Genomic DNA, 26,614 nt, shown 5'->3' with positions numbered 1-26,614 from the left:
GGGTCAGGGAAAATTTGTGGAGTAAAAAAGTACATTATTTTCTTTAGGAACACTCAGACATCATTTACAAACAAAGCATGTGTGTTTAGTGAGTCTGCCAGATCAGAGGCAGTATGGATGACCAGGGATGTTCTCTTGATAAGTGCGTGAATTGCACAATTTTCCTGTCCTGCTAAGCATTCAAAATGTACATTTTAGGGTCAAGGAGAATTTGTGGAGTAAAAAGTACACTATTTTCTTTACGAATGTAATGAAGTAAAAGTAAAACATGAAAATATAAAAATACCCCCAAAAAACTACTAGAGAAGTACTTTAAAGTATTTTCACTTGAGTACTTTACACAACTGTGTAGATGATAAGGAAGTTAAAACTGCTGACTCTCTCTACTGCAGTCCCATTGATGTGCATCGTGGGCATGTTCCCTTCTCTGCTTCCTCAAGTCAAGTCTGTTTTGCAGATGTTGAGGGATGCCTGTTCCTCAATGCCTGTTCCTCCTCCCTATAGGCTGACTCGTTGTTGTTAGTTATTAGGGCTATTGTCGTGGTGTCGTTAGCAAACTTGATGATGGATTTGGTGAAAGCCACCCAGTGGTGGTGGAACAGGGAGTTGGGCAGAGGGCTGAGGACACAACCCTGTGTTAAAAACGTTTTTGGGCTGTTTATAAAAACAATCTATTTTCACCAGTAATTTTGAGGTTGTGTTGTATTACTATAAATTTAGCAACACGTTCATGTTTCAGTCACTGTCAGTCTGACATTTGACATACTGTAGCTCCTACAACTCTCAGATAACTCCATTAACTCCAGTGGTAAGCTACTGTACCCTATAGCCTGAAATGGGTTATTGAGATTCAAATGTAATTTGAAGAGTTATAGTTACAGTGGCCAAATTGAATGCGAAGACACTTAGTGCCCTCTGAAATTAACATGTGCTTGACTCCTCTTTAATTTGCATCTCTGTTTGATCCTTTCCAGCATTTCCCCTGGACAGCCATGAAGATGACAATTAAGCAGACCTTAACTTTGGCCATTTTGCTTTTTCAACTGACCATCTCGGTTGAAGGAGGGGTAAGTGACTTTAAATAAATCATCTCCTAATCTACTAGTATGATATATACCGTCTCGTTAGTAGGTATCCAACAAAAGTGAGAAACGCTTTGGCTAATTGAACATGTTTTTTTTATTGAAAATAGTTACTGTTTTGTTATGAATCAATTGCCTCTCTGTTTTACGAACAGGGGACTGGGTCTGGGCCGGTTCAACAGGTAAAACAACCAGAACTACAAACACTACATTATTGATTTACTGAATAATATGACATACTGTGTGCTGGTAGTCCATTTAATTAAAAACGAGTTATTCAAGTAATATCGTTATGATAAAGCATTTGTAGTATTATTAATTTAGTTTATTATTATTCATTCACTTTTCAGAGAAAAGTTTCTGAAGTAATTAACAGTAAATTACTAACTGAACATGTTTTTATTTGAAAAGTCGTTTTTTGTTCTGAATATATAACTTGGGACCCCAACACACTTACACTTTGTGAAAATGTATCATAATTGTCAGTTGCATTAGCATTATACATTGTCAATGAATACAGTGAAATGGTTGCCTGCTCTGAGTGTAACTACTTTTTTAAAGATATGGATTATGTGATTTACAGGCAAAGATTAGCAATTAGCGTCAGACAATTCAGGTATTACTTGTTCCTATAATGTTTCTATTTATTTATTTAATAATATTTTAGTATCATTTTGGGGATATCATCAAATTTGATCGAACTGGGTTCAACCACTATGCAATTTGGGTGGGTGATGAAGTGTTTGGCAGTCCCAATATAAGAAAAAATGGACAAAATATTTTTCACTTCCCAGGTAAGTTTAAAATATTAACAATATAAAACATGAGCCTATACAATCCAAAATATTACTATAAAGTCACCAAAATGTCTGATTTCATTTCCATTTCTCTATTCTCTACAGTTACAAAATGTGCCTTTGATTCACTCGATGTGGTTAAAGGCAGTAGTTCCCCTGTGGTGGCAAATGATCTAGATGGACAAAAAGATGTCAGAACGGTTGTTCAGATGATTCAAGATATTGTGACCCTGAATAACGATTGTGGGAGATACCATGTTGGCAAGAACAATTGTGAGCATATTGCCACAACTATTCGCTACGGTGAGGCTGTCTGCTTGCAGGTATGTGTATTTATTTAATCAGACTCTGAAGAGGCAAAATACAACAACTGAAGTGTGTAGTGAACTTCCATTCCATCAAACACAAACTCTCTTTCTTGTCTTGACAACTGCATTTTTTGGGATTTTGGATATGGATCAATCTATTACTGAGCATATTTAAATGAGGTGAAGGCTAGCCATCAATGTAGCTAGAACCATGACGGCATTATGTTTATAACCTCAGGCACATTCAATTAATTAAACATTTCACTATGTTTCACAACGGTTTGTACTGAATGACAACGGTGCGCACCATTCTTCAATGTTCTTTGAGGTGTGTTTGCTCCCATCTGGTGGGGTGTGTGTCCTGATTAATATGGGTATGACCATTTAAAATGGCAAAACTTGAACAGCGTCATACTGAAATCTATTGCCTTCTCAGAGACCATATTCACAGCATTTTTAAACTGGTCTTTCAGTACAGCACCATTTCCATTCAATTAAAAATTGTACAACGTTGGCCCCTTCTGAATTGCTGGCCTGATTTTTCTCTCCTTCAATGGTCCATAGCAAGGTTCCAATCAACTTACTGAAACTGTGGCGAGATTCTGCTGTGCTACCAATAGAGTTGCCGAAACACTCAAGAAGAATCAGAAGAGGGGGCGTGGCAGAAGAGGTCTTGGTCTCCTACAGGATGAAACCCGTGCCAACCAGGGTGCACCAGCTGCTTGAGTTCTAAACCTCTCAGATGTTCTCTCTCTCTCTTCCATCTTCTCTGTCTCTGAATGAAGTGAGGTCTAAACCTCTCAGATGTTCTCTCTCTCTTCCATCCTCTCTGTCTCTGTATGAAGTGAGGTCTAAACCTCTCAGATGTTCTCTCTCTCTTCCATCCTCTCTGTCTCTGTATGAAGTGAGGTCTAAACCTCTCAGATGTTCTCTCTCTCTTCCATCCTCTCTGTCTCTGTATGAAGTGAGATCTAAACCTCTCAGATGTACTCTCTCTCTTCCATCCTCTCTGTCTCTGTATGAAGTGAGGTCTAAACCTCTCAGATGTTCTCTCTCTCTTCCATCTTCTCTGTCTCTGTATGAAGTGAGGTCTAAACCTCTCAGATGTTCTCTCGCTCTTCCATCCTCTCTGTCTCTGTATGAAGTGAGGTCTAAACCTCTCAGATGTTCTCTCTCTCTTCCATCCTCTCTGTCTCTGTATGAGGTGAGGTCTTAATAATAATAAAACATGAGCAAGAATTCTGTTTCCTGTCTGTTTTATTAAATGGGTAAGCCGTCAATTAAGAGCTACATTTTTTAAAATATGTTATAACTCACTTATTGTTAAGTGATTTATTGGTAATATGATGTTTTACTGGAAGATGAGGAAATGTTGGAGACATTCCTGTTAGCAGCACATGGACATGATTATCACTGATGTAATAGTTTAATCCCAACACTAGATGGCAGACAATGTACAACATAAATACCTTTGGTCTCGTGCTCTCAAATTATATTCTGGACCTTTGTGCCAGTTTGACTGCATTTTTTCATTCTTCCCTTCTAATCAGGGACTGATTTATACCTGGGACACCAGGTGGATGCAATTCATTATCAGGTAGAACAGAAAACCTGCAGCAATCTGGACCTCCAGGGTAGTTTTGGATACCCCTGGTCTCGTGTATTACAGTGGACTATTGATAATGAAACTACATGATAACTAATTGATAACTAACTGATAACTAATCTATAACTAAATGATAACTACCTGATACCTAATTATAACTAAGTGATAACTACATGATCACTAATAGGTGATATGATGACAACTGCTAATATGAGCTAAGTACTATTGGATTCTAAATTGACCCCTGACCCATAGCCGCAGGAAGTTGTTTGGGGTTTTGGGGGGAGCTGAGGACTACTTTCCTGGAGTAATAAAGGGCCATTTCATAAAGTACAGAGGAGTATGTTTCTCCACTTATACAGAAGTAATAAAGCCCCTCCCCCAAACAAGCCCTGCTTGTTATCTAATTTGTCAATCCACTAAGAATGCTGGTGACATCACACGTATTCCACAGAGAGGACACACTCAGCTTGTGTTCACCTGTGAGTGCATGCGTATGTCTGTGTGTTAGCCATGCTCTTCTGTCAAGATTTGTCATCCAGTGAGCCCAGTAAAGTCCCACTGGAGGGTAAAGGTTTTATGGAGGGTAGGCAGTAGCTATGATGGAGGGTATACAGTAGGTATGATGGAGGGTATACAGTAGGTATGATGGAGGGTGTACAGTAGGTATGATGGAGGGTATACAGTAGGTATGATGGAGGGTATACAGTAGGTATGATGGAGGGTATACAGTTGGTGTGATGGAGGGTATACAGTAGGTATGATGGAGGGTACATAAGGTATGATGGAGGGTATACAGTAGGTATGATGTAGGGTATACAGTAGGTATGATGGAGGGTATACTGTAGGTATGATGGAGGGTATACAGTAGATATGATGGAGGGTATAAGGTATACAGTAGGTATGATGGAGGGTATACAGTAGGTATGATGGAGGGTATACAGTAGGTATGATGGAGGGTATACAGTAGGTATGATGGGGGCTATACAGTAGGTATGATGGAGGGTATACAGTAGGTATGATGGGGGTATACAGTAGGTATGATGGAGGGTAAACAGTAGGTATTATGGAGGGTATACATCAGGTATGATGGAGGGTATACAGTAGGTATGATGGAGGGAATACAGTAGGTATGATGGAGGGTATACAGTAGGTATGATGTAGGGTATACAGTAGGTATGATGGAGGGTTTACAGTAGGTATTATGGGGGAGTATACAGTAGGTATGATGGAGGGTATACAGTAGGTATGATTGAGGGTATACAGTAGGTATGATGGAGGTTATACAGTAGGTGTGATGGAGGACATACAGTAGGTATGATGGAGGGTATACATCAGGTATGATGGAGGGTATACAGTAGGTATGATGGAGGGTATACAGTAGGTATGATGGAGGGTACATAATGTATGATGGAGGGTATACAGTAGGTATGATGGAGGGTACATAAGGTATGATGGAGGGTATACAGTAGGTATGATGGAGGGTATACAGTAGGTATGATGGAGGGTACATAAGGTATGATGGAGGGTATACAGCAGGTATGATGGAGGGTATACAGTAGGTATGATGGAGGGTACATAAGGTATGATGGAGGGTATACAGTAGGTATGATGTAGGGTATACAGTAGGTATGATGGAGGGTAAACAGTAGGTATGATGGAGGGTATACAGTAGATATGATGGAGGGTATAGGGTATACAGTAGGTATGATGGAGGGTATACAGTAGGTATGATGGAGGGTATACAGTAGGTATGATGGAGGGTATACATCAGGTATGATGGAGGGTATACAGTAGGTATGATGGAGGGTATACAGTAGGTATGATGGAGGGTATACAGTAGGTATGATGGAGGGTATACAGTAGGTATGATGGAGGGTATACAGTAGGTATGATGGAGGGTATACAGTAGGTATGATGGAGGGTATACAGTTGGTGTGATGGAGGGTATACAGTAGGTATGATGGAGGGTACATAAGGTATGATGGAGGGTATACAGTAGGTATGATGTAGGGTATACAGTAGGTATGATGGAGGGTATACTGTAGGTATGATGGAGGGTATACAGTAGATATGATGGAGGGTATAAGGTATACAGTAGGTATGATGGAGGGTATACAGTAGGTATGATGGAGGGTATACAGTAGATATGATGGAGGGTATAAGGTATACAGTAGGTATGATGGAGGGTATACAGTAGGTATGATGGAGGGTATACTGTAGGTATGATGGAGGGTATACATCAGGTATGATGGAGGGTATACAGTAGGCATGATGGAGGGTATACAGTAGGTATGATGGATGGTATACAGTAGGTATGATGGGGGGTATACAGTAGGTATGATGGAGGGTATACAGTAGGAATGATGGAGGGAATACAGTAGGTATGATGGAGGGTATACAGTAGGTATGATGGAGGGTATACAGTAGGTATGATGGAGGGTATACAGTTGGTGTGATGGAAGGTATACAGTAGGTATGATGGAGGGTACATAAGGTATGATGGAGGGTATACAGTAGGTATGATGTGGGGTATACAGTAGGTATGATGGAGGGTATACTGTAGGTATGATGGAGGGTATACAGTAGATATGATGGAGGGTATAAGGTATACAGTAGGTATGATGGAGGGTATACAGTAGGTATGATGGAGGGTATACAGTAGGTATGATGGAGGGTATACAGTAGGTATGATGGGGGCTATACAGTAGGTATGATGGAGGGTATACAGTAGGTATGATGGGGGTATACAGTAGGTATGATGGAGGGTAAACAGTAGGTATTATGGAGGGTATACATCAGGTATGATGGAGGGTATACAGTAGGTATGATGGAGGGAATACAGTAGGTATGATGGAGGGTATACAGTAGGTATGATGTAGGGTATACAGTAGGTATGATGGAGGGTTTACAGTAGGTATTATGGGGGAGTATACAGTAGGTATGATGGAGGCTATACAGTAGGTATGATTGAGAGTATACAGTAGGTATGATGGAGGGTACATAAGGTATGATGGAGGGTATACAGTAGGTATGATGGAGGGTATACAGTAGGTATGATGGAGGGTATACAGTAGATATGATGGAGGGTATAAGGTATACAGTAGGTATGATGGAGGGTATACAGTAGGTATGATGGAGGGTATACTGTAGGTATGATGGAGGGTATACATCAGGTATGATGGAGGGTATACAGTAGGCATGATGGAGGGTATACAGTAGGTATGATGGATGGTATACAGTAGGTATGATGGGGGGTATACAGTAGGTATGATGGAGGGTATACAGTAGGAATGATGGAGGGAATACAGTAGGTATGATGGAGGGTATACAGTAGGTATGATGGAGGGTATACAGTAGGTATGATGGAGGGTATACAGTTGGTGTGATGGAAGGTATACAGTAGGTATGATGGAGAGTACATAAGGTATGATGGAGGGTATACAGTAGGTATGATGTAGGGTATACAGTAGGTATGATGGAGGGTATACTGTAGGTATGATGGAGGGTATACAGTAGATATGATGGAGGGTATAAGGTATACAGTAGGTATGATGGAGGGTATACAGTAGGTATGATGGAGGGTATACAGTAGGTATGATGGAGGGTATACAGTAGGTATGATGGAGGGTATACAGTAGGTATGATGGAGGGTACATAAGGTATGATGGAGGGTATACAGTAGGTATGATGGAGGTTATACAGTAGGTATGATGGAGGGTACATAAGGTATGATGGAGGGTATACAGTAGGTATGATGGAGGGTATACAGTAGGTATGATGGAGGGTATACAGTAGATATGATGGAGGGTATAAGGTATACAGTAGGTATGATGGAGGGTATACAGTAGGTATGATGGAGGGTATACTGTAGGTATGATGGAGGGTATACATCAGGTATGATGGAGGGTATACAGTAGGCATGATGGAGGGTATACAGTAGGTATGATGGATGGTATACAGTAGGTATGATGGGGGGTATACAGTAGGTATGATGGAGGGTATACAGTAGGAATGATGGAGGGAATACAGTAGGTATGATGGAGGGTATACAGTAGGTATGATGGAGGGTATACAGTAGGTATGATGGAGGGTATACAGTTGGTGTGATGGAAGGTATACAGTAGGTATGATGGAGGGTACATAAGGTATGATGGAGGGTATACAGTAGGTATGATGTAGGGTATACAGTAGGTATGATGGAGGGTATACTGTAGGTATGATGGAGGGTATACAGTAGATATGATGGAGGGTATAAGGTATACAGTAGGTATGATGGAGGGTATACAGTAGGTATGATGGAGGGTATACAGTAGGTATGATGGAGGGTATACAGTAGGTATGATGGGGGCTATACAGTAGGTATGATGGAGGGTATACAGTAGGTATGATGGGGGTATACAGTAGGTATGATGGAGGGTAAACAGTAGGTATTATGGAGGGTATACATCAGGTATGATGGAGGGTATACAGTAGGTATGATGGAGGGAATACAGTAGGTATGATGGAGGGTATACAGTAGGTATGATGTAGGGTATACAGTAGGTATGATGGAGGGTTTACAGTAGGTATTATGGGGGAGTATACAGTAGGTATGATGGAGGCTATACAGTAGGTATGATTGAGAGTATACAGTAGGTATGATGGAGGGTACATAAGGTATGATGGAGGGTATACAGTAGGTATGATGGAGGGTATACAGTAGGTATGATGGAGGGTATACAGTAGATATGATGGAGGGTATAAGGTATACAGTAGGTATGATGGAGGGTATACAGTAGGTATGATGGAGGGTATACTGTAGGTATGATGGAGGGTATACATCAGGTATGATGGAGGGTATACAGTAGGCATGATGGAGGGTATACAGTAGGTATGATGGATGGTATACAGTAGGTATGATGGGGGGTATACAGTAGGTATGATGGAGGGTATACAGTAGGAATGATGGAGGGAATACAGTAGGTATGATGGAGGGTATACAGTAGGTATGATGGAGGGTATACAGTAGGTATGATGGAGGGTATACAGTTGGTGTGATGGAAGGTATACAGTAGGTATGATGGAGGGTACATAAGGTATGATGGAGGGTATACAGTAGGTATGATGTAGGGTATACAGTAGGTATGATGGAGGGAATACTGTAGGTATGATGGAGGGTATACAGTAGATATGATGGAGGGTATAAGGTATACAGTAGGTATGATGGAGGGTATACAGTAGGTATGATGGAGGGTATACAGTAGGTATGATGGAGGGTATACAGTAGGTATGATGGGGGCTATACAGTAGGTATGATGGAGGGTATACAGTAGGTATGATGGGGGTATACAGTAGGTATGATGGAGGGTAAACAGTAGGTATTATGGAGGGTATACATCAGGTATGATGGAGGGTATACAGTAGGTATGATGGAGGGAATACAGTAGGTATGATGGAGGGTATACAGTAGGTATGATGTAGGGTATACAGTAGGTATGATGGAGGGTTTACAGTAGGTATTATGGGGGAGTATACAGTAGGTATGATGGAGGCTATACAGTAGGTATGATTGAGAGTATACAGTAGGTATGATGGAGGTTATACAGTAGGTATGATGGAGGACATACAGTAGGTATGATGGAGGGTATACATCAGGTATGATGGAGGGTATACAGTAGGTATGATGGAGGGTATACAGTAGGTATGATGGAGGGTACATAAGGTATGATGGAGGGTATACAGTAGGTATGATGGAGGGTACATAAGGTATGATGGAGGGTATACAGTAGGTATGATGGAGGGTATACAGTAGGTATGATGGAGGGTACATAAGGTATGATGGAGGGTATACAGCAGGTATGATGGAGGGTATACAGTAGGTATGATGGAGGGTACATAAGGTATGATGGAGGGTATACAGTAGGTATGATGTAGGGTATACAGTAGGTATGATGGAGGGTATACTGTAGGTATGATGGAGGGTATACAGTAGATATGATGGAGGGTATAAGGTATACAGTAGGTATGATGGAGGGTATACAGTAGGTATGATGGAGGGTATACAGTAGGTATGATGGGGGCTATACAGTAGGTATGATGGAGGGTATACAGTAGGTATGATGGGGGTATACAGTAGGTATGATGGAGGGTAAACAGTAGGTATTATGGAGGGTATACATCAGGTATGATGGAGGGTATACAGTAGGTATGATGGAGGGAATACAGTAGGTATGATGGAGGGTATACAGTAGGTATGATGTAGGGTATACAGTAGGTATGATGGAGGGTTTACAGTAGGTATTATGGGGGAGTATACAGTAGGTATGATGGAGGGTATACAGTAGGTATGATTGAGAGTATACAGTAGGTATGATGGAGGTTATACAGTAGGTATGATGGAGGACATACAGTAGGTATGATGGAGGGTATACATCAGGTATGATGGAGGGTATACAGTAGGTATGATGGAGGGTATACAGTAGGTATGATGGAGGGTACATAAGGTATGATGGAGGGTATACAGTAGGTATGATGGAGGGTACATAAGGTATGATGGAGGGTATACAGTAGGTATGATGGAGGGTATACAGTAGGTATGATGGAGGGTACATAAGGTATGATGGAGGGTATACAGCAGGTATGATGGAGGGTATACAGTAGGTATGATGGAGGGTACATAAGGTATGATGTAGGGTATACAGTAGGTATGATGGAGGGTAAACAGTAGGTATGATGGAGGGTATACAGTAGATATGATGGAGGGTATAGGGTATACAGTAGGTATGATGGAGGGTATACAGTAGGTATGATGGAGGGTATACAGTAGGTATGATGGAGGGTATACATCAGGTATGATGGAGGGTATACAGTAGGTATGATGGAGGGTATACAGTAGGTATGATGGAGGGTATACAGTAGGTATGATGGAGGGTATACAGTAGGTATGATGGAGGGTATACAGTAGGTATGATGGAGGGTATACAGTTGGTGTGATGGAGGGTATACAGTAGGTATGATGGAGGGTACATAAGGTATGATGGAGGGTATACAGTAGGTATGATGTAGGGTATACAGTAGGTATGATGGAGGGTATACTGTAGGTATGATGGAGGGTATACAGTAGATATGATGGAGGGTATAAGGTATACAGTAGGTATGATGGAGGGTATACAGTAGGTATGATGGAGGGTATACAGTAGGTATGATGGAGGGTATACAGTAGGTATGATGGGGGCTAATCAGTAGGTATGATGGAGGGTATACAGTAGGTATGATGGGGGTATACAGTAGGTATGATGGAGGGTAAACAGTAGGTATTATGGAGGGTATACATCAGGTATGATGGAGGGTATACAATAGGTATGATGGAGGGAATACAGTAGGTATGATGGAGGGTATACAGTAGGTATGATGTAGGGTATACAGTAGGTATGATGGAGGGTTTACAGTAGGTATTATGGGGGGTATACAGTAGGTATGATGGAGGGTATACAGTAGGTATGATGGAGTGTATACATTAGGTATGATGGAGGTTATACAGTAGGTATGATGGAGGACATACAGTAGGTATGATGGAGGGTATACATCAGGTATGATGGAGGGTATACAGTAGGTATGATGGAGGGTATACAGTAGGTATGATGGAGGGTATACAGTAGGTATGATGTAGGGTATACAGTAGGTATGATGGAGGGTTTACAGTAGGTATTATGGGGGGTATACAGTAGGTATGATGGAGGGTATACAGTAGGTATGATGGAGGGTATACATTAGGTATGATGGAGGTTATACAGTAGGTATGATGGAGGACATACAGTAGGTATGATGGAGGGTATACATCAGGTATGATGGAGGGTATACATCAGGTATGATGGAGGGTATACAATAGGTATGATGGAGGGAATACAGTAGGTATGATGGATGGTATACAGTAGATATGATGGGGGGTATACAGTAGGTATGATGGAGGGTATAGAGTGGGTATGATGTAGGGTATACAGTAGGTATGATGGAGGGTATACAGTAGGTATGATGGAGGGTATACATTAGGTATGATGGAGGTTATACAGTAGGTATGATGGAGGACATACAGTAGGTATGATGGAGGGTATACATCAGGTATGATGGAGGGTATACAGTAGGTATGATGGAGGGTATACAGTAGGTATGATGGAGGGTACATAAGGTATGATGGAGGGTATACAGTAGGTATGATGGAGGGTACATAAGGTATGATGGAGGGTATACAGTAGGTATGATGGAGGGTATACAGTAGGTATGATGGAGGGTACATAAGGTATGATGGAGGGTATACAGCAGGTATGATGGAGGGTATACAGTAGGTATGATGGAGGGTACATAAGGTATGATGGAGGGTATGCAGTAGGTATGATGTAGGGTATACAGTAGGTATGATGGAGGGTAAACAGTAGGTATGATGGAGGGTATACAGTAGATATGATGGAGGGTATAGGGTATACAGTAGGTATGATGGAGGGTATACAGTAGGTATGATGGAGGGTATACAGTAGGTATGATGGAGGGTATACATCAGGTATGATGGAGGGTATACAGTAGGTATGATGGAGGGTATACAGTAGGTATGATGGAGGGTATACAGTAGGTATGATGGAGGGTATACAGTAGGTATGATGGAGGGTATACAGTAGGTATGATGGAGGTTATACAGTAGGTATGATGAAGGACATACAGTAGGTATGATGGAGGGTATACATCAGGTATGATGGAGGGTATACAGTAGGTATGATGGAGGGTATACAGTAGATATGATGGAGGGTACATAAGGTATGATGGAGGGTATACAGTAGGTATGATGGAGGGTATACAGTAGGTATGATGGAGGGTACATAAGGTATGATGGAGGGTATACAGTAGGTATGATGGAGGGTATACAGTAGGTTTGATGGAGGTTATACAGTAGGTATGATGGAGGACATACAGTAGGTATGATGGAGGGTATACATAAGTATGATGGAGGGTATACAGTAGGTATGATGGAGGGTATACAGTAGGTATGATGGAGGGTACATAAGGTATGATGGAGGGTATACAGTAGGTATGATGGAGGTTATACAGTAGGTATGATGGAGGGTACATAAGGTATGATGGAGGGTATACAGTAGGTATGATGGAGGGTATACAGTAGGTATGACGGAGGGTACATAAGGTATGATGGAGGGTATACAGTAGGTATGATGGAGGGTATACAGTAGGTTTGATGGAGGTTATACAGTAGGTATGATGGAGGACATACAGTAGGTATGATGGAGGGTATACATAAGTATGATGGAGGGTATACAGTAGGTATGATGGAGGGTATACAGTAGGTATGATGGAGGGTACATAAGGTATGATGGAGGGTATACAGTAGGTATGATGGAGGTTATACAGTAGGTATGATGGAGGGTACATAAGGTATGATGGAGGGTATACAGTAGGTATGATGGAGGGTATGCAGTAGGTATGATGGAGGGTATACAGTAGATATGATGGAGGGTATAAGGTATACAGTAGGTATGATGGAGGGTTTACAGTAGGTATGATGGAGGGTATACTGTAGGTATGATGGAGGGTATACATCAGGTATGATGGAGGGTATACAGTAGGCATGATGGAGGGTATACAGTAGGTATGATGGATGGTATACAGTAGGTATGATGGGGGGTATACAGTAGGTATGATGGAGGGTATACAGTAGGAATGATGGAGGGAATACAGTAGGTATGATGGAGGCTATACAGTAGGTATGATGGAGGGTATACAGTAGGTATGATGGAGGGTATACAGTAGGTATGATGGAGGGTAAACAGTAGGTATGATGGAGGGTATACATCAGGTATGATGGAGGGTATACAGTAGGTATGATGGAGGGAATACATCAGGTATGATGGAGGGTATACAGTAGGTATGATGGAGGGTATACAGTAGGTATGATGGAGGGTACATAAGGTATGATGGAGGGTATACAGTAGGTATGATGGAGGGTATACAGTAGGTATGATGGAGGGTACATAAGGTATGATGGAGGGTATACAGTAGGTATGATGGAGGGTATACATTAGCTTTGATGGAGGGTACATAAGGTATGATGGAGGGTATACAGTAGGTATGATGTAGGGTATACAGTAGGTATGATGGAGGGTATACAGCAGGTATGATGGAGGGTATACAGTAGATATGATGGAGGGTATAAGGTATACAGTAGGTATGATGGAGGGTATACAGTAGGTATGATGGAGGGTATACAGTAGGTATGATGGAGGGTATACAGTAGGCATGATGGAGGGTATACAGTAGGTCTGATGGAGGGTATACAGTAGGTATGATGGAGGGTATACAGTAGGTTTGATGGAGGTTATACAGTAGGTATGATGGAGGACATACAGTAGGTATGATGGAGGGTATACATAAGTATGATGGAGGGTATACAGTAGGTATGATGGAGGGTATACAGTAGGTATGATGGAGGGTACATAAGGTATGATGGAGGGTATACAGTAGGTATGATGGAGGTTATACAGTAGGTATGATGGAGGGTACATAAGGTATGATGGAGGGTATACAGTAGGTATGATGGAGGGTATACAGTAGGTATGATGGAGGGTATACAGTAGATATGATGGAGGGTATAAGGTATACAGTAGGTATGATGGAGGGTATACAGTAGGTATGATGGAGGGTATACTGTAGGTATGATGGAGGGTATACATCAGGTATGATGGAGGGTATACAGTAGGCATGATGGAGGGTATACAGTAGGTATGATGGATGGTATACAGTAGGTATGATGGGGGGTATACAGTAGGTATGATGGAGGGTATACAGTAGGAATGATGGAGGGAATACAGTAGGTATGATGGAGGCTATACAGTAGGTATGATGGAGGGTATACAGTAGGTATGATGGAGGGTATACAGTAGGTATGATGGAGGGTATACAGTAGGTATGATGGAGGGTACATAAGGTATGATGGAGGGTATACAGTAGGTATGATGGAGGGTATACAGTAGGTATGATGGAGGGTACATAAGGTATGATGGAGGGTATACAGTAGGTATGATGGAGGGTATACAGTAGCTTTGATGGAGGGTACATAAGGTATGATGGAGGGTATACAGTAGGTATGATGTAGGGAATACAGTAGGTATGATGTAGGGTATACAGCAGGTATGATGGAGGGTATACAGTAGATATGATGGAGGGTATAAGGTATACAGTAGGTATGATGGAGGGTATACAGTAGGTATGATGGAGGGTATACAGTAGGTATGATGGAGGGTATACAGTAGGCATGATGGAGGGTATACAGTAGGTATGATGGAGGGTATACAGTAGGTATGATGGAGGGTATACAGTAGGTATGATGGAGGGTATACAGTAGGTATGATGGAGGGTAAACAGTAGGTATGATGGAGGGTATACAGTAGGTATGATGGAGGGTATACAGTAGGTATGATGGAGGGTATACAGTAGGTATGATGGAGGTTATACAGTAGGTATGATGGAGGACATACAGTAGGTATGATGGAGGGTATACATCAGGTATGATGGAGGGTATACAGTAGGTATGATGGAGGGTATACAGTAGATATGATGGAGGGTACATAAGGTATGATGGAGGGTATACAGTAGGTATGATGGAGGGTATACAGTAGGTATGATGGAGGGTATACATTAGGTATGATGGAGGGTATACAGTAGGTATGATGGAGGTTATACAGTAGGTATGATGGAGGACATACAGTAGGTATGATGGAGGGTATACATCAGGTATGATGGAGGGTATACAGTAGGTATGATGGAGGGTATACAGTAGATATGATGGAGGGTACATAAGGTATGATGGAGGGTATACAGTAGGTATGATGGAGGGTATACAGTAGGTATGATGGAGGGTATACATTAGGTATGATGGAGGGTATACAGTAGGTTTGATGGAGGTTATACAGTAGGTATGATGGAGGACATACAGTAGGTATGATGGAGGGTATACATAAGTATGATGGCGGGTATACAGTAGGTATGATGGAGGGTATACAGTAGGTATGATGGAGGGTACATAAGGTATGATGGAGGGTATACAGTAGATATGATGGAGGGCATAAGGTATACAGTAGGTATGATGGAGGGTATACAGTAGGTATGATGGAGGGTATACTGTAGGTATGATGGAGGGTATACATCAGGTATGATGGAGGGTATACAGTAGGTATGATGGAGGGTATACAGTAGGTATGATGGAGGGTATACAGTAGGTATGATGGATGGTATACAGTAGGTATGATGGGGGGTATACAGTAGGTATGATGGAGGGAATACAGTAGTTATGATGGAGGGTACATCAGGTATGATGGAGGGTATACAGTAGGTATGATGGAGGGTATACAGTAGGTATGATGGAGGGTATACAGTAGATATGATGGAGGGTATAAGGTATACAGTAGGTATGATGGAGGGTATACAGTAGGTATGATGGAGGGTATACTGTAGGTATGATGGAGGGTATACATCAGGTATGATGGAGGGTATACAGTAGGTATGATGGAGGGTATACAGTAGGTATGATGGAGGATATACAGTAGGTATGATGGATGGTATACAGTAGGTATGATGGGTGGTATACAGTAGGTATGATGGAGGGAATACAGTAGTTATGATGGAGGGTATCCAGTAGGTATGATGGACGGTATACAGTAGGTATGATGGAGGGTATACAGTAGATATGATGGAAGGTATAAGGTATACAGTAGGTATGATGGAGGGTATACAGTAGGTATGATGGAGGGTATACAGTAGGTATGATGGAGGGTATACAGTAGGTATGATGGATGGTATACAGTAGGTATGATGGGGGGTATACAGTAGGTATGATGGAGGGTATACAGTAGGTATGATGGAGGGAATACAGTAGGTATGATGGAGGGTATACAGTAGGTATGATGGAGGGTAAACAGTAGGTATGATGGAGGGTATGCAGTAGGTATGATGGAGGGTATACAGTAGGTATGATGGAGGGTATACAGTAGGTATGATGGAGGTTATACAGTAGGTATGATGGAGGACATACAGTAGGTATGATGGAGGGTATACATAAGTATGATGGAGGGTATACAGTAGGTATGATGGAGGGTATACAGTAGGTATGATGGAGGGTACATAAGGTATGATGGAGGGTATACAGTAGGTATGATGGAGGGTATACAGTAGATATGATGGAGGGTATAAGGTATACAGTAGGTATGATGGAGGGTATACAGTAGGTATGATGGAGGGTATACTGTAGGTATGATGGAGGGTATACATCAGGTATGATGGAGGGTATACAGTAGGTATGATGGAGGGTATACAGTAGGTATGATGGAGGGTATACAGTAGGTATGATGGAAGGTATACAGTAGGTATGATGGGGGGTATACAGTAGGTATGATGGAGGGAATACAGTAGTTATGATGGAGGGTACATCAGGTATGATGGAGGGTATACAGTAGGTATGATGGAGGGTATACAGTAGGTATGATGGAGGGTATACAGTAGATATGATGGAGGGTATAAGGTATACAGTAGGTATGATGGAGGGTATACAGTAGGTATGATGGAGGGTATACTGTAGGTATGATGGAGGGTATACATCAGGTATGATGGAGGGTATACAGTAGGTATGATGGAGGGTATACAGTAGGTATGATGGAGGATATACAGTAGGTATGATGGATGGTATACAGTAGGTATGATGGGTGGTATACAGTAGGTATGATGGAGGGAATACAGTAGTTATGATGGAGGGTATCCAGTAGGTATGATGGACGGTATACAGTAGGTATGATGGAGGGTATACAGTAGATATGATGGAAGGTATAAGGTATACAGTAGGTATGATGGAGGGTATACAGTAGGTATGATGGAGGGTATACAGTAGGTATGATGGAGGGTATACAGTAGGTATGATGGATGGTATACAGTAGGTATGATGGGGGGTATACAGTAGGTATGATGGAGGGTATACAGTAGGTTTGATGGAGGGAATACAGTAGGTATGATGGAGGGTATACAGTAGGTATGATGGAGGGTAAACAGTAGGTATGATGGAGGGTATACAGTAGGTATGATGGAGGGTATACAGTAGGTATGATGGAGGGTATACAGTAGGTATGATGGAGGTTATACAGTAGGTATGATGGAGGACATACAGTAGGTATGATGGAGGGAATACATCAGGTATGATGGAGGGTATACAGTAGGTATGATGGAGGGTATACAGTAGGTATGATGGAGGGTACCGAAGGTATGATGGAGGGTATACAGTAGGTATGATGGAGGGTATACAGTAGGTATGATGGAGGGTACATAAGGTATGATGGAGGGTATACAGTAGATATGATGGAGGGTATACAGTAGCTTTGATGGAGGGTACATAAGGTATGATGGAGGGTATACAGTAGGTATGATGGAGGGTATACAGTAGGTATGATGGAGGGTATACAGTAGGTATGATGGAGGGTATACAGTAGGTATGATGGATGGTATACAGTAGGTATGATGGGGGGTATACAGTAGGTATGATGGAGGGTATACAGTAGGTATGATGGAGGGAATACAGTAGGTATGATGGAGGGTATACAGTAGGTATGATGGAGGGTAAACAGTAGGTATGATGGAGGGTATACAGTAGGTATGATGGAGGGTATACAGTAGGTATGATGGAGGGTATACAGTAGGTATGATGGAGGTTATACAGTAGGTATGATGGAGGACATACAGTAGGTATGATGGAGGGAATACATCAGGTATGATGGAGGGTATACAGTAGGTATGATGGAGGGTATACAGTAGGTATGATGGAGGCTACCGAAGGTATGATGGAGGGTATACAGTAGGTATGATGGAGGGTATACAGTAGGTATGATGGAGGGTACATAAGGTATGATGGAGGGTATACAGTAGATATGATGGAGGGTATACAGTAGCTTTGATGGAGGGTACATAAGGTATGATGGAGGGTATACAGTAGGTATGATGGAGGGTATACAGTAGGTATGATGGAGGGTATACAGTAGATTTGATGGAGGGTATAAGGTATACAGTAGGTATGATGAAGGGTATACAGTAGGTATGATGGAGGGTATACAGTAGGTATGATGGAGGGTATACATCAGGTATGATGGAGGGTATACAGTAGGTATGATGGAGGTATACAGTAGGTATGATGGAGGGTATACAGTTGGTATGATGGGAACTCTCTACTAGGCACAGATTAATATCCTCCTTAATCCCACAATTCAATGGGATTGCATCAAGTCAGAATTCCAACAATGGGCCTCAGTAGATAGACAGCAAAGAGTGTCAGGGGTCAATTAATAGCATTCCACTGTATACTGTCTGGATTCTCAAGCCAAACAGGTTCCTGCAACACATCATCAGAACATGTATCTGAATGCAGCACGCACTAAGATCCACATCCCCAGGGGGTTACAAAGACTGGACTGAGACCCCAGCTCGCTCCATATGATGGAGGGTACATAAGGTTTGATGTAGGGTACATAAGGTTTGATGGAGGGTATACAGCAGGTATGATGTATATAGGATCTGTCCAAGGCCATTCTCTACAGGGATCTGTCCAGGCTAGTCTCTACAGAGGTCTGTCCAAGGCGTCTCTACAGGGATCTGTCCAGTCAAGTCTCTACAGGGATTTGTCCAGTCAAGTCTCTTCAGGGATTTGTCCAGGCCAGTCTCTACAGGGATCTGTCCATGGCGTCTCTATAGGGATCTGTCCAGGCCAGTCTCTACAGGGATTTGTCCAGTCAAGTCTCTTCAGGGATTTGTCCAGGCCAGTCTCTACAGGGATCTGTCCATGGCGTCTCTACAGGGATCTGTCCAGGCCAGTCTCTACAGGGATTTGTCCAGGCCAGTCTCTACAGCGATCTGTCCAAGGCCAGTCTCGACAGGGATCTTAAACGTGGTACAGGGACATTAAACGTGATACAGTTAAAAATGAAATTTGTTTAAATCAGGTCTGTTTGCTAGGGATGGGGAAGTGTGACACCAATCAGGCCCCCGAGGACTGGAATTACCCAGACCTGCGTAACGGGTTGGTGGAGAGGTTGGTGGGTTGGTGGAGAGCGGGTTGGCGGGTTGGTGGAGAGCGGGTTGGTGGGTTGGTGGAGAGCGGGTTGGTGGGTTGGTGGAGAGCGGGTTGGTGGGTTGGTGGAGAGGTTGGTGGATTGGTGGAGAGGTTGGTGGGTTGGTGGAGAGGTTGGTGGGTTGGTGGAGAGGTTGGTGGGTTGGTGGAGAGCGGGTTGGTGGGTTGGTGGAGAGCGGGTTGGTGGGTTGGTGGAGAGGTTGGTGGGTTGGTGGAGAGGTTGGCGGGTTGGTGGAGAGCGGGTTGGTGGGTTGGTGGAGAGGTTGGTAGGTTGGTGGAGAGGTTGGTGGGTTGGTGGAGAGCGCTGTACGCTCAGCAAAACACTTATTGGAAAAGTGTCACAGAGACCAGTCCGATATCCATGCTGCGTTGCTGTTTGTGCGCATCCTTCCCCGAGAAGAGACTGTTTTCCAGGAGGACTTGGAAAATGCTTCTCACAACCACAGAGATGCTTCGCCCTGTGGTGAAGGAGGCTCTGACACAACAAAGAATGAGGGGAGAAGTGTACTAAGACCACAGTGCAAGGCAGCTCAGTCCATTAGGGCCTGTCCCTACTGCCCCTGGCACTGGAGCTGTTTCTAAAAAAGTTTCACCAGGGTCAGCTCTTCTAGCTGGCGATCCTGCCCTAACACTGACTCGGTCTGGAAGGGTAAGCAAGCCCAATCCCAAAGATGGTCACTTTTGGAATTCTTAGGCCTAGAACTATAAGACAATGGGGTCACAATAGGCTGTGTAACATTGAACATTGTTAGTGTTGCAAGTTAAAAGAAGGGGGATGTAGATGGGTGGTTGTTCCACCAAGAATTCATGGACTACAAGTGGGATGTGGGGACCACATTGAGTGTGACACAAGATGTAGAGTATCATGTATGAAATTCAGAAGGTCAAGTAAACTCCCTTATTCACCTGCATGATAGAGTAGTCTAAACGGTTAAGAAGCTACAGACAGAAGTTGGCACATCAGCGTTACTGATGTCATAGGAGTCCCGTGGGGCTTATGGGGGTCGTAGAGCAAAACGGAGAACACCATCGTGTTTTTAGTCTCCCTTTCGTATTAGTTTGTAGGCCAAACACTACAGACGTTTTTGTGAGAAGACCGTCTTATGGTCTGACGAACACTGCTCTGGCTCTGCCACCTATCACCCCAGATGCGGAAGGGCGACATTTTCAGATGCGGTGGATTGGGATGCAGCCCATGCAAAAGAAACAGATATATGTAGCTTACAGCAGACAGATTTTGATGGGGATTTTTTTGTTTGTTATTTAGATTGACGCACCGGTGCTTCAATGGACTCTAGGGGATTTCATCCAGCGATAGCCGACACCCACATATAAGATGTTTGTCGGTGTGGTGTGTTGGAGGTGTAACTACGTTGGAGCTGTCAAATCGGTGAGCAGCTGCTCTTGATCATTGTCACAAAGCCACACCCATCCCACTCAGGTTAGAAGTTCAGAACAAGAATGTGTAGGCTATATAGAAACAATTATAGTCAAATTAAAAATAATTCAACTAAATGATGAGGATTTCTATCAGCCTAATCGAGGTGTAGATAACACCTCACATTTGTGTTTGAACACAATTCTTAATGTGATTTCTCTTAATCAAATCAAATCAAATTTTATTTGTCACATACACATGGTTAGCAGATGTTAATGCGAGTGTAGCGAAATGCTTGTGCTTCTAGTTCCGACAATGCAGTAATAACAAGTAATCTAACTAACAATTCCAAAACTACTGTCTTGTACACAGTGTAAGGGGATAAAGAATATGTACATAAGGATATATGAATGAGTGATGGTACAGAGCAGCATAGGCAAGATACAGTAGATGGTATCGAGTACAGTATATACATATGAGATGAGTATGTAAACAAAGTGGCATAGTTAAAGTGGCTAGTGATACATGTATTACATAAGGATACAGTCGATGATATAGAGTACAGTATATACGTATGCATATGAGATGAATAATGTAGGGTAAGTAACATTATATAAGGTAGCATTGTTTAAAGTGGCTAGTGATATATTTACATCATTTCCCATCAATTCCCATTATTAAAGTGGCTGGAGTTGAGTCAGTGTCAGTGTGTTGGCAGCAGCCACTCAATGTTAGTGGTGGCTGTTTAACAGTCTGATGGCCTTGAGATAGAAGCTGTTTTTCAGTCTCTCGGTCCCAGCTTTGATGCACCTGTACTGACCTCGCCTTCTGGTTGATAGCGGGGTGAACAGGCAGTGGCTCGGGTGGTTGATGTCCTTGATGATCTTTATGACCTTCCTGTGACATCGGGTGGTGTAGGTGTCCTGGAGGGCAGGTAGTTTGCCCCCGGTGATGCGTTGTGCAGACCTCACTACCCTCTGGAGAGCCTTACTGTTGAGGGCGGAGCAGTTGCCGTACCAGGCAGTGATACAGCCAGCCAAGATGCTCTCGATTGTGCATCTGTAGAAGTTTGTGAGTGCTTTTGGTGACAAGCCGAATTTCTTCAGCCTCCTGAGGTTGAAGAGGCGCTGCTGCGCCTTCTTCACAATGCTGTCTGTGTGAGTGGACCAATTCAGTTTGTCTGTGATGTGTATGCCGAGGAACTTAAAACTTGCTACCCTCTCCACTACTTGTTATGCACGTGAGTGAGGACCCAAAAGCGGTTTAACAAAAACAGAGTCCTTTAATGTCAAAACACAGGGAAGACATAGATCCTCTTCAGATGTATATAATGGCAAAATAGACAACCCGCAGAGAGGGCGACAAATTAATCATAAAGTTCTTCTGATATTCACAGAAGAGTCCCCCTTCTTAGCAGCAGAGGAGAATAGCTGGGTTAGAGTCCCCTTCTTAGCAGCAGAGGAGAATAGCTGGGTTAGCGGCGACAGACTGCTGGTCTCTCTGGGTAGGCGCGGGTCGTAGAGGACAGAGGTACCTGATCACACGTAGCATCAGAAGAACAGGCAGATTCCGACAGGACGGGACAAGGGTGAAGCAAACGAGACGATAGTTTGGTTCTGGCATGAGAAACTCAAACGAGAATCTGACAAAGAAAGAAGCAGGAACAGAGAGAGAAATAGAGACCTAATCAGAGGGAAAAAGGGAACAGGTGGGAAGAGGGTGAACGAGGTAGTTAGAGGAGATGAGGAACAGCTGGAGGAGGAGAGAAAGAGAAGGTAACCTAATACGAGGGACCAGCAGAGGGAGACAGAGTGAAGAGAAAGAACAGGAACAAGACATAACATGACAAGACATGACACTACTGTTCCATCGATGTGGATAGGGGGGTGTTCCCTCTGCTGTTTCCTGAAGTCCACAATCATCTCCTTAGTTTTGTTGACGTTGAGTGTGAGGTTATTTTCCTGACACCACACTCCGAGGGCCCTCACCTCCTCCCTGTAGGCCGTCTCGTCGTTGTTGGTAATCAAGCCTACCACTGTTGTGTCGTCCGCAAACTTGATGATTGAGTTGGAGGCGTGCGTGGCCACGCAGTTGTGGGTGAACAGGGAGTACAGGAGAGGGCTCAGAACGCACCCTTGTGGGGCTCCAGTGTTGAGGATCAGCGGGGAGGAGATGTTGTTGCCTACCCTCACCACCTGGGGGCGGCCCGTCAGGAAGTCCAGTACCCAGTTGCACAGGGCGGGGTCGAGACCCAGGGTCTTGAGCTTGATGACGAGCTTGGAGGGTACTATGGTGTTGAATGCCGAGCTGTAGTCGATGAACAGCATTCTCACATAGGTATTCCTCTTGTCCAGATGGGTTAGGGCAGTGTGCAGTGTGGTTGAGATTGCATCGTCTGTGGACCTATTTGGGCGGTAAGCAAATTGGAGTGGGTCTAGGGTGTCAGGTAGGGTGGAGGTGATATGGTCCTTGACTAGTCTCTCAAAGCACATCATGATGACGGAAGTGAGTGCTACGGGGCGGTAGTCGTTTAGCTCAGTTACCTTAGCTTTCTTGGGAACAGGAACAATGGTGGCCCTCTTGAAGCATGTGGGAACAGCAGACTGGTATAGGGATTGATTGAATATGTCCGTAAACACACCGGCCAGCTGGTCTGCGCATGCTCTGAGGGCGCGGCTGGGGATGCCGTCTGGGCCTGCAGCCTTGCGAGGGTTAACACGTTTAAATGTCTTACTCACCTCGGCTGCAGTGAAGGAGAGACCGCATGTTTTCGTTGCAGGCCGTGTCAGTGGCACTGTATTGTCCTCAAAGCGGGCAAAAAAAGTTATTTAGTCTGCCTGGGAGCAGGACATCCTGGTCTGTGACTGGGCTGGATTTCTTCCTGTAGTCCGTGATTGACTGTAGACCCTGCCACATGCCTCTTGTGTCTGAGCCGTTGAATTGAGATTCTACTTTGTCTCTGTACTGACGCTTAGCTTGTTTGATAGCCTTGCGGAGGGAATAGCTGCACTGTTTGGATTCGGTCATGTTACCAGACACCTTGCCCTGATTAAAAGCAGTAGTTCGCGCTTTCAGTTTCACGCGAATGCTGCCATCAATCCACGGTTTCTGGTTAGGGAATGTTTTAATCGTTGCTATGGGAACGACATCTTCAACGCACGTTCTAATGAACTCGCACACCGAATCAGCGTATTTGTCAATGTTGTTGTCTGACGCAATACGAAACATGTCCCAGTCCACGTGATGGAAGCAGTCTTGGAGTGTGGAGTCAGCTTGGTCGGACCAGCGTTGGACAGACCTCAGGTAGAGTTATTAATACGACTCCATGCCGCCAAAAGCAATGCTGCTTTAGGTATAAAGCCAGGAGCAGATTGTGGATTTTATTCAACATGCCGACATTTATTTTTGCAAAACATAAAAAGTTCTGCTTTAAACACTAAAAGTTTTTATATCTTAGGAAACACATTTTATATATTTAACATTTCAGGCAAACAGGATGTTAAAGATTTTGTCCAGACAAACTCAATGACAGACAAACTGAATTTCAATTTAACAGTAGTACTGACTACTAAATGAAAGACCAAAGTATGTTGATTGATGTTATGTAATGGGACGACAGATATACTTCCTTTAATGATAATGTCCAAGAGAGTCTTTGTTCTGAATATCACCTTCACCTGGCTCTATCAGCCTTCTTTGTAAAACCACGGTGATAGTTCAGTACACCTGGTATGCTCTGCTAGAGACCATGGACCACTGATCCTCTCATATCTAGGTTAGCAGAAGGCTTGGAACCTATTTGGTTAGATGCTGATTTCACAGTTGAGATGTACAGGACAGAGAGGTGTCTAAAAATAAATGCCTGTGGCTGGCACGAACATGTGTTTATGTAAGTTTGAAATGTTGAACCTGAACCCTCTGTTCTTGTCACATACTGTACACACACACTCACACTCACACTCACACACATACATTAGCAGACAGTGTCAATCAACTCAGAGTTCACACTTGCATATTGTTGATATACTTGTACCTAATTCAGCGTGTCCAGTAACATTTGTGGATATTGTATACCCAAATAAGGTAATACATGAAATGTAAAATGTAGTTTTCCAGATGAAGACATGTTAGGTTATTTTAGACAGATGTCCAGTCAGTAGCTATAGGTATCTGGTGACATGTTTGGAGCCCATCAAGGGGTCTCTAATCTCCTTACATACAAACCATGCTTTCACTAGTGTTCTGAAAGTCTGGTCTGTTTCTATCAGCCTGAACACTTCCTGTGCTTCCTCTTTTATTAACATACAGTAGTGGGGCTCCTGCTGAGGTAAAACAGTGGTGTCCCTGTTGTTTTAACCCAGTAGGACACGCTGTGTCGTATAGTGGTTCACAAACGTTCCTACTTAACCAAATAAACATGTTTTTACAGTGTCATGTCTGCGTTTCCATTGTTTTGGTCCGAATCTATACCTAGACACCAGAAAGATCACTTTCATTTTTTTAAACATACTTTTAGAATTCCATTCATTCGAAAATATTGCATCTTAATGTGTTTAATGGAGTTAAATGTTTACTTAAATTCAGGAGAGAGGACCAGACCTGAAAGCAACTCTTTCAACTAGTTGCCTTGAACGTAGCTTTTCCATCAACTCAACAAGCACCAACTAACTGCCATCCTCCACACCTGTCCTCACTTTTGTTAAACACCACAGCCACCGCTACTTAAACCTGACCAAACTAACATCCCTCCTCCTACACCTTTAGTTCCTCCTGAGGGGGACTGTCATCATCATCATCATCATCATCATCATCATCATCATCGTCGTTATCATCACAGCAGCAGCCTACCTACCTACCATGGCCTGATGATGATGTTGACCAAGAATCCAGGCCCAAACTCTACAGTCCACCCCCTGGTTCCATCATATACAGTCCTTGGCTTCATCTTGTCAATTCCCATTCTCCTCCTGAATCCCTTCACATCCATTCCATTCCTGTTCTTGACTCTAGAGTGAAAGGTGTAACAATTTAATCTGGACAGTATGTGAAGGATCAATATCACTACACCAGTATCCAATAGAGTTGGGGCGGCAGGGTAGCCTAGTGGTTAGAGCGTTGGACTAGTAACCGGAAGGTTGCGAGTTCAAACCCCCGAGCTGACAAGGTACAAATCTGTCGTTCTGCCCCTGAACAGGCAGTTAACCCACTGTTCCCAGGCCGTCATTGAAAATAAGAATTTGTTCTTAACTGACTTGCCTGGTTAAATAAAGGTAAAATAAAAAAATAAAATAAAAAGTTAGTAAGT

General features: G+C 43.0%; 1 long non-coding RNA gene across 1 annotated transcript in view; it reads right to left on the bottom strand.

Moving 5' to 3' along the window:
- LOC149982155 (uncharacterized) overlaps positions 1-26,614 on the bottom strand; it is a 472,901-nt gene that overhangs the window by 12,941 nt on the left and 433,346 nt on the right. The window lies entirely within an intron of this gene.

Source organism: Oncorhynchus mykiss, chromosome 8, assembly GCF_057628025.1.
Source record: "Oncorhynchus mykiss isolate SJ-2025 chromosome 8, ASM5762802v1, whole genome shotgun sequence".
In the NCBI taxonomy this organism is placed as follows: Eukaryota; Metazoa; Chordata; class Actinopteri; order Salmoniformes; family Salmonidae; genus Oncorhynchus; species Oncorhynchus mykiss.
This window is presented reverse-complemented; position numbering and strand designations above follow the sequence as displayed.